The sequence below is a fragment of the Engystomops pustulosus genome, chromosome 4 (genome assembly GCF_040894005.1).
Source record: "Engystomops pustulosus chromosome 4, aEngPut4.maternal, whole genome shotgun sequence".
In the NCBI taxonomy this organism is placed as follows: domain Eukaryota; kingdom Metazoa; phylum Chordata; class Amphibia; order Anura; family Leptodactylidae; genus Engystomops; species Engystomops pustulosus.
In genome coordinates this window covers 104026680-104036305 of record NC_092414.1, presented here as the reverse complement: position 1 = coordinate 104036305, position 9626 = coordinate 104026680, and the positions used below count along the sequence as shown (strand labels likewise).

At 38.2% G+C, this 9626-nt stretch overlaps 1 protein-coding gene across 1 annotated transcript in view; it reads right to left on the bottom strand.

Moving 5' to 3' along the window:
• Window positions 1–6963, bottom strand: part of MET (MET proto-oncogene, receptor tyrosine kinase) — a 105518-nt gene extending 98555 nt beyond the window's left edge. The window contains exon 1 of the mRNA XM_072146953.1: window positions 6833–6963. The gene's annotated coding sequence lies outside the window, so the exon portion shown is untranslated. The remainder of the gene's footprint in view (window positions 1–6832) is intronic.
• Window positions 6964–9626: the final 2663 nt, after the last annotated feature.

The following is a 9626-nucleotide window of genomic DNA, read 5'->3' as shown; positions in this document are numbered from 1 at the left end:
ACATATTGTTTGGCATTGTGGTCAAAATGTTCAATTTTGCTTGCATCTGACCAGAGCATTCTTTTCCGCCTGTTTGATGTGTCTTTAAATGAGACCTTTTATGGATATCTTTAAGAAACGGCTTTTTTTTGCGACTCTTCCATGAAGGCCAGATTTGTGCAGTGTACGACTGATTGTTGTCCTATGGTCAGACTCTCCCACCTCAGCTGTAGATCTCTGCAGGTCATCCAGAGTGATCATGTGCCTCTTGGCTACATCTCTGATCAGTCTTCTCCTTGTTTTAGATAAAAGTTTAGAGGGACGGCCAAGTCTTGGTAGATTTGCAGTGGTCTGATTTTCCTTCAATTTCAATATGATCTCTCCTTAAGATGTTTAAAGTTTCTGAAATCTTTTTGTATCTAAATTCGGCTTCAACTTCTCCACAATAGTATCATGGCCCTGTCTGGTGTGTTCCTTGGTCTTCATGATGCTCTCTGGGCATTAAACAGAACCCTGAGACTATCACAGAGCAGGTGTATTTACATGGAGATCATTCAGAGATCCTCACTGAACTTTTGAAGTGAGTTTGCAGCACTGAAAGTAAAGGGGCCAAATAATATTGCACGCTCTACTTTTCAGTTTATTATTTTTTACAAAAGTTTAAAATATACAATACATTTTGTTCCAGTTCCCAGTTATGTCCCACTTGTTGATTCTTCACCAAAAAAAAATTATTTTAAATCTTTTTAAGTCTGAAGCCTGAAATGTGGCAACATGTAGAAAAGTTCAAGGGGTCAAATACTTTCACAAGGCACTGTAAATAGTATAAATTAACCTCTTAACGCTCTGCGCCGTAGCTCAACGGCGTAGAGGTATAAGGAGTGTATGAAGAGGGCTCACGGGCTGAGTCCTCTTCATACAGAGGTTTTTGCATTTTGCAGAAAACCCCCAACGCTAATAACCGTGGTCGGTGCTTGCACCGATCGCAGCTATTAACCCTATCATTGCCGCCGGCAAAGTCGCCAGCGGCGTTTAAAAGACGGCGGCGCCGCCATCTTTTTTACGATCACCGCGCCCCCGAACGTCATCGGGGGGCGCCGAACGGTTGCCATGGTAGCCTCGGGTCTTCTTTTGACACGAGGCTACATGGCTTCTGCAGATTCGTTACAATGAGCCAGTGGCTCATTGTAATGAATGACCTGCAAAAATGCCATATATTGCAATACAGAAGTATTGCAGTATATGGTAGGAACAATCTGACCATCTAGGGTTAATGTACCCTAGATGTTCTAAGAAATAGTGGGGAAAAAAAAGAAAAAAAAAGTTAAAAAAATAAAAATAATTAATAAAATATTAAAAATTCAAATCACCCCCCTTTCCCTAGAATTGATATAAAACATAATAAACAGTAAAAATCACAAACATATTAGGTATCGCCGCGTCCCAAAATGCCCGATCTATCAAAATATAAAAACGGTTATGGCCGGCGGTGACCTCCGAGGCGGGAAATGCGAGTTTTACACTTTTTTACATCACATAAAAAATGAAATAAAAAATGATCAAAATGTCGCACAGACCTCAAAATGGTAGCATTGAAAACGCTGCCTCATTTCGCAAAAAATGACACCTCAAACATCTCCGTGCACCAAAGTATGAAAAAGTTATTAGCGTCAGAAGATGGCAAAATTTTTTTTTCTTTTTTGTACACATTCGTTTAATTTTTGAAAATGTATTAAAACACAATAAAACCTATATAAATTTGGTATCACCGCAATCACACCGAACCAAAGAATAAAGCTGAAGTGTTATTTTGAGTGCACAGTCCAAGTCGAAAAAACTGAGCCCACAAGAACGTGACGTTTTTTTTTTCATTTTTCCACATTTGGAATTTTTTTTCAGCTTCGCAGTACACGGCATGTTAAAATAAATAACATTACGGGAAAGTAAAATTTGTTACGCACAAAATAAGCCATCACACAGGTCTGTACACGTAAAAATTAAAAAGTTATGGATTTTTGAAGTTGGAGAGCGAGAAATGAGCAGAAAAACCCTGCGTCCTTAAGGGGTTAAACAATACTAATGTAACAGAATTCTAAAGATCCCCAGCTGGATAGCCTAGTGCAGTGAAGGGAAACTTTTTAGAAAGTAAATGCCCACACGACAACAAACACCCACTTATTTATCTCAAAGCGCCAACACAGAAATTTAAGAAGTAACCTATTGGTCCCTGCTCTGTCACAGTTTTCTATCATTGGTATTGGTGTAGACACCAATACAGTAGAAAGAAGGAGAAATGTAAAAAAACTAGTGTAGTTTCCCTCCAGGATCCTCTGCACAGAAATAATAGTAGGGTCCAGCGCAGGAGCTCCAATGGTAAATCAGTTCTATCCACACATTCTGACTCTTCCGGTAGTACCAGGCCTCCAAGGATGTGTCACATTAAAGGAAACCTACCATTTCCAATAGTAGGGGTAAGCTGTAAGTACCGAGCACCAGCTCAGGGTGAGCTGGTGCCGGTGCTTACTTTCGTTAGTGTTATTAACCGCTGTATCGTGGTTTTAACACTTTTTAAAGTTTATAGCCGAAGCCGCGCAGCGCCGAAGCAGCTTCAGCTATAAACTTTAAAAAGTGTTAAAACTGCAATACAGGGTTAATAACACTAACGAAAGTAAGCACCGGCACCAGCTCACCCTGAGCTGGTGCTCGGTACTTACAGCTTACCCCTACTATTGGAAATGGTAGGTTTCCTTTAACAGCAAAAGACATTCCTGAACTGTAGAAGGAGGCCTTGAGCTCGTTATGGTGAACTCTGTGCTGGGTTGACAGCCTGTGTACCAACAGAAAGGGCTCTGAGTGCCATTTCTGGCACCCATGCCATAGGTTTGCCACCACTGGCTTAAAGATACATTTTCAGGTGCTTAAGAGCTTACAAACAGGAACAAATGAGAAACAGTGGAATAACTGGAGAACTACATCAATTACTTTTGGTAACTAGATGTGAAAGCCTTTTGAGAGGTAGAACCCCTTTCGTCATGCATTAGTTTTGGTCCTATAAAAAGGTCAGGGGATTGAATGTGATCCCTATTCTTCTTTTTTTATGTCTTAAAACATAGATTCAGCTTCCAGATATGTATGTGCGACAACCATTTTAGTGTGTTTTATTGTGATATGGAATGAGAGAAACACTAGAAAAATCTACTAAATGACTAATTTTGGAATCATCTAATCTATGTGATTATACATTCCTGTGGTTAATCTGGAGTAGAAACTATAAAAATGGAAATGAAATGGAAACAAGCAAAAATATATTATTGATGCCGTCAAGTTATTAAATGAATATGTCATCCATATCTCAGCTAATGTAACTTAAGAAGACATATTCATTAAAAGGTAATGTATAGTTTCCAGTGCCATCAGTTTAATGTCCCTAAATTAAATAATCTTTATAAGACACTAATAATGTTTGAGCCATAATATGACACACAGCTAAAAGAGCCTTCTATCTTCATTACTAAAGCCAGGAATTACTTCACAAAACAAAATTATGTTAGAAAGATTATTTTATTTTACTTATTAAAAATGATTAATAAACATTGTGTTAATTCCAAACCTCAAAAGCTCATACAGTTTATGGTCTATTTGTGTGAAAAAGTAAGAGAGGTGTCATACTTTGGCGCTGGACTCATTGGGGCCCAAATTACTGTATGTTACAGGTGTCTCGTCATATTTAACTCAAAAGCTTCAAAATATTATTCACATGATCATGTATTCATTTAAGGAAAATTCTATTAATATGTGTGCAACCAACAACAGATACATTTTATACTATTTTACTATTATAAACTACGCAAATTATTCAGAATGCTTACAGAGGCATTTTTGAAATCAGCATTGCATAGGTCAGTGATGGCGAACCTTTTAGAGACAGAGTGCCCAAACTACAACCAAAATCCACTTTTTTACCGTGAAGTGCCAACGTGGCATTTTAAGCAGTAAGTTATTGCTACCTGTTCTTCCACATCTTTCAATTGTATTGGCCGCCTAAGTCTACCAATACAGTTGAAAGAAAGAGGGCAGATAGATTCTCTCCAGGGTCTCTCTGTACAGGACGAAGGTGGGTCTAGCAGGAGGACCTCCAAAGATAATGCACTTCTGTCAACACCTTCTCATTTTTTCCACAGTTCCAAACAGCCAATGAAGTGTCACTTTAAAATAGCGCTGAGAGCAGCATCTCTTAAGTTTTGGTGGATTTGGTCCTGTTTGGTGAACTCTGTCCTGCAGTGATGGCCTGAGTGCCCACAGAAAGGGCTCCGAGTGCCACCTTTGGCACCAGTGCCATAGGTTCGCCACCACTGGCATAGGTTATTGAAACCTGTCACAGCTAAAAATGACATTACTGGTAAAAGGTCCCCTTTAAGTAAAGAAAAGTAGATCTTCTTAAAGCCCTATTAATAAGTTGACAAGGAGAACACATTTAATAAAGAAAACAATGGGGGACATTAATCATGCCTTGTATGACAGTTTTCTTATGTACAAGGTAAGAAAAAGTTGATGTTCCTTGCGCATTCGATTGTTACTTTTTCCCCTATTTGCCACCATCAAGTCACTTTTTAAAAGATGGAGTGACAGTGTAGGGCACAAGCAGGGGCCAACTAAATTTGCTATAACCTGTGCCAGGATCTGGTGTAGATTTAATTTCATTGTGTGATGGTTCACGGAGTATTTAGGCTGCATTTACACATATGGTTATATGTGCCCACACGGTTACAGCCGGACGGGCACACGTCAGGCAGGCTGCAGAGAAGGAGGGATAAGCACTGAAGCACTACTCACCCCTCCCCTCTCCATAGATAGAGCATCTTTTTTGCGTCCATGGCACAGTACGTTGTGTTCACTGTACTGAGCCCGGGCACCATAGACAACGGGGACGGATATCCGACTGAAAATTTGCGCCTGTATATACATGCCCCATAGGTTCCGGCGATTGCAGCCTAATGCATGGTGCCCCAACTTAAGCTTTGTAATTTACTTTTATACTTTTATATTTCAATTATACTTCAAGTAATGCCCCGTCCTTCCCTCCCCAAACTGGCTGATTTTTACTTGCCTCTGGCTTGGTAATAATCACTTCCAGCACAATATAACACTGAGGATAACATAGCACCATATCCAGTACATAAAAAACAAAGTCACAGGAACTGAAACAAGCCAATAGTGAGAACAGACTGCAGTACTGGAGACAGAGTACTGCTGCTGCAGGTCATGTCACCTCCAACTCCCAGCAGCCACAAAGAAACTTTATCAGGGTATTAAGTATAGTATGCATGACCCTATCTGCGTCTTACACTTACCCTAGTAAAAGTTTATCAGTTTTCTATTTTGGAAGTTTTCTTTTAATCATAAACCAGGGTTAAAGTGATATACCGTATTTAGTATGTAGTTATGAGTGGAAGCATTGTAAAATGAGTGTAAAAAGGAAACAATAAAATTACTTTACAATATGGAGCATGTGATGTTATGTATAAGGATAGGTAGAAAAGTCAAATATTCAACATTTTTATCATACAGGGCATACTGTATACAAGCTAATAAAAGATAAGAAAAACAAACAAAATTAACAATGATTTATTTATATAGTATGCGCTAATGAATAGCAGGTACAGCCAAGCTATGTCAGTGCCCAGTAAGCAGAATTACCTCATACATATTGTCCCACCTCATGCTGGGGGGACAGACAGCTACATGATGTACTAGAAACAGCAAAACAATGTAATAAAAATGCAAAGGTAAAGTTCTAGGCTCAGCAAAATGAATCAATTTTAACAATTGACACACTGAAAAAATTTGGGAAAATGCACAATAACAAATATAAAATAATATGTACTATATAATTAGAGTCTATCTATCTATCTATCTATCTATTTATCTATCTATCTATCTATCTATCCATCTATCCCCTCTTTCATATCTATCTATCTATCCCCTCTTTCATATCTATCTATCTATCTATCTATCTATCTATCTATCTATCTATCTATCTATCTATCTATCTATCTATCTATCTAGAAGAAGTAAAATCCAAGTCAGCACAATCTTATGGACTCCTATCTATCTATCTATCTATCTATCTATCTATCTATCTATCTATCTATCTATCTATCTATCTATCCCCTCTTTCATATCTATCTATCTATCTATCTATCTATCTATCTATCTATCTATCTATCTATCTATCTATCTATCTATCTATCTATCTAGCTAGCTAGCTATCCCCTCTTTCATATCTATCCACCCACCTTCCATCTCTATGGCTCATGCACCTATCTAGGAGAACACACATTGCACAATCTTCCTCCCCACACACCTGCACAGTTACAATCTGTCTTGTGCTATCAGGGTGTTTGCTCTCACATCAGGTTGATGTTTTTGACTACATAGTTCTTTATGAAACAAATGAAAAGCCGCAGTTCCCATTTTGCAGCCACTCAGGGAATGGGCATGCAGCCTGGCACAGCGCAGCACTAGCCCCTTGGCACCAGCACCATGCCGTCACGCTGTAATACCAGGAAATCAGAGCAATTACTTGAATACTCGGAATAATTCTCTGTACAGTCACATATGATATTAGATATTAACTCCTATAGTGCCAGGATTGTCACCAATTCTGCGCACTGTATGCAGACAACCACACAACACCCTGTTATACACAAGAAAAACTTTTGGCTCCAATATAGCGGCAGCTCTATGCCCGGGCATCACCTGCTAGTGCCACTAGGTATAAGCAGAGGGTAATGCCTCCTCGTACTACACATAACGGTGACATGCAGTGACTGCCCAGGACGGGTGCCCTTACCTGGTGCCAGCTGTGCAGTGGAAGAAGTGGAGGGTGGCAGAGGTCAGGAGTACCACATGTGTGAGGTGCCCGCTCCACAAGTCCTTCTGGGAGAGACAGAGGAAGACTCGGGAATGCGCTTCCCACATGAGCTCCTGTGCTGTGAGTCAGTCTCCTCAGGAATCTGTAGTGCAGGATCCCGCCAGGAGAGGGAGGGGGCTGCTTCTCACCCATCAGATGCCAGGCCCACTACTCCAGGGGTGTGACGATACACTGTACACTGCAAGTATATATATGTGTGTATATATATTGTGTATATTATACTGTGTGTATATATATATTGTGTATATATGTACACCAGAGTACACAGAGTGCATGGGCAGTGGTCTCAGGAATCCTCACTGCATGAGGAGGTGGCACAGATAGCACATCCATACTCACACTCACTTATATTATTCACTTATACACATTACTAGCAGGACACCCAAGATCCTACAGGTGTGGAAACCAGTACAAGCAATAAGTTATTTTCCAGTTTGTTAACATAAAGGTAATGGTTTAATAGGTTACAGGTTAATATGTATTACATCATTTTGTTAATGGATAACTTAGTAGTTTTATCCACTTCCAGCAGACCTGTAAAAGTACTTGGAAAACTACAATATCACTTGATTGTTGGCTCCAGAATTGTTTTTGCATGTACTTCCGGATTAACTGCCTGTGAGTATTCTTAGATCCCCCACAACCAACAAATTATTAGCAAGGGACACTAAATAATAATAATTATTATTATTTTATTTATACAGCACACACAGATTACGCAGCGCTGCACAGAGCTTGCCAAATCAGTCCTTGCCTACCAAAAAATACAAATTTACCGTATAAGGGACTACTCAACATTAGAAAAGAGTGAATAATGAAAGATTTGCTTTGTTAAAGGTTTGACGCCTTTATCAGAAGTTTTGATTTGGGTCCAAATTGTGTCAGTCCAAACCAAAGTTACTCCAATTGCCCTTAAAATTGGTATTTAATCCCCTTTGGTCCTCTAAAACAGATTTTTTTTTCATAAAAAGTGTTATGTTCATTTGTAAGAAGTTCTTATCAATTATTTCATTTTCACTTACCATCCCCCCTCCTTCAGCAGTGGGATAAATAACAGATGCCATTTTGAAAGATTCCTCTGATATATTCTGAACATTCAGAATTGATTCAGTATCAGAAAAATGAAAGATATGTACCAGATCTATAATGGACAACTCTATTTGCTCATCTGTACTCAACATCATATTTTTTGTGCAACTGTACTATTAGTTCTAAACTAAACTTTAAAACACTATAAATTAGATTTAACCATAATCATACGAGTTACAAAACACTAGATCAACAGCCCCAAAAAACTGTAAAATTGGTTCAGTGCAAATATTTTAAGTTATGTTAATCACTTATAACTATATTAACACTGTGCTAACAAAAAGGACACCTGGTCCTGTAAAAACAGCTTTGATGATGGAAACATTTTTTGAAAGATCTTGGAATTATTCAATGTAAAAATTGGACCTGAATGTTTTTAAACAGGTTAAGGTCTCCAGCACATTAGCAGATACTCTAACCCTTTTTACATGTGGAGGGCAAGTGACCTCCAAGAGGTAGTTCAGTTTGTATTAACCCTCACAACAGATAAAGATAACTGATGGACTCTCAGGGAACATATTTATTTTACACCTGACAGCTGCAAATGTTTTCTTCACATTAGTTGATTTTTGTCTAAAGACAGTTTAGTTATTAGGGGCCATAAATCTGTCACTTCTTTCTTTAGCCATTTATTGTAAAAATAACACTTGTTCACCCTGAGAAGTGTTCTCATCGCACAAAACGTTCAGGGATACCCTACAGGTCAAGTTGGGGCAATGTGTCTATAATGTTAGATTCTTAATAAGGCTCAGTGGAGTAAGCACTTAAGCTTCAGGTGCTTAAATGTTTCATTTTTCAAGGGTATAGTTTATGGTCATCTTCACAAAGCAACGCTTGTAGACTATGTATATTATAAACCAGATTCCATACTGCTAAATATCAGTTATATCCTAACATATAGAAAGGAAATACAACAGGCAGCTGTCAAAATTCAGGTTCCTGTCAGCATTACACACCAGAATGTGTAAAATAGCAACAAACGCTGGATTTATGTGTTTTACTTGTTTGTTACCATATTTTGGGAGCTAGAACAGTTTTTTGTAAGACATTTTAATTGGTACTATTTGGGTACATCTGACTTTCTGACTGCTTTACATAATAATGCATATTTTAAGGGTATAATAACATAATTTGTTAATTTTCCATAATTGTAAGCTCTTGCGAGCAGAGCCCTGACTCCTATTGTGTTAACGAATAATGTTATTGCTTTGTAATGTTTTTTTGTTTGTATATGGACCCCATGATCTGCACTTTTTAAATAATAAATAATTACCTATGGACAAAATTTTGATATTTTTGTTTTTTATTATTATTTTTATTATGGTTTAAAATTTTGTTACTTTAGTTCAACTAAGGGGCTTGAACATTCGATCACCTGCATTGCAATACCAAAAGCTTTTAGACCCAACTTCCTCGTGTTCAAGGGACCTGAAACTAAGTAGTTGTGACTTACACCTTAAAGGACAATCACCAATGTAATTCTCGTTACCTCAGGGGGTAAACCGGCATAATTTTTCTTTCCCCTGAAACAGACAGTACACTGAAGACACAATTTTATAAAAATATACTCCTGGTTCTGTCTGCTAATAAATTATGCATGCCCCCTTCATAAAAATTAATTTCT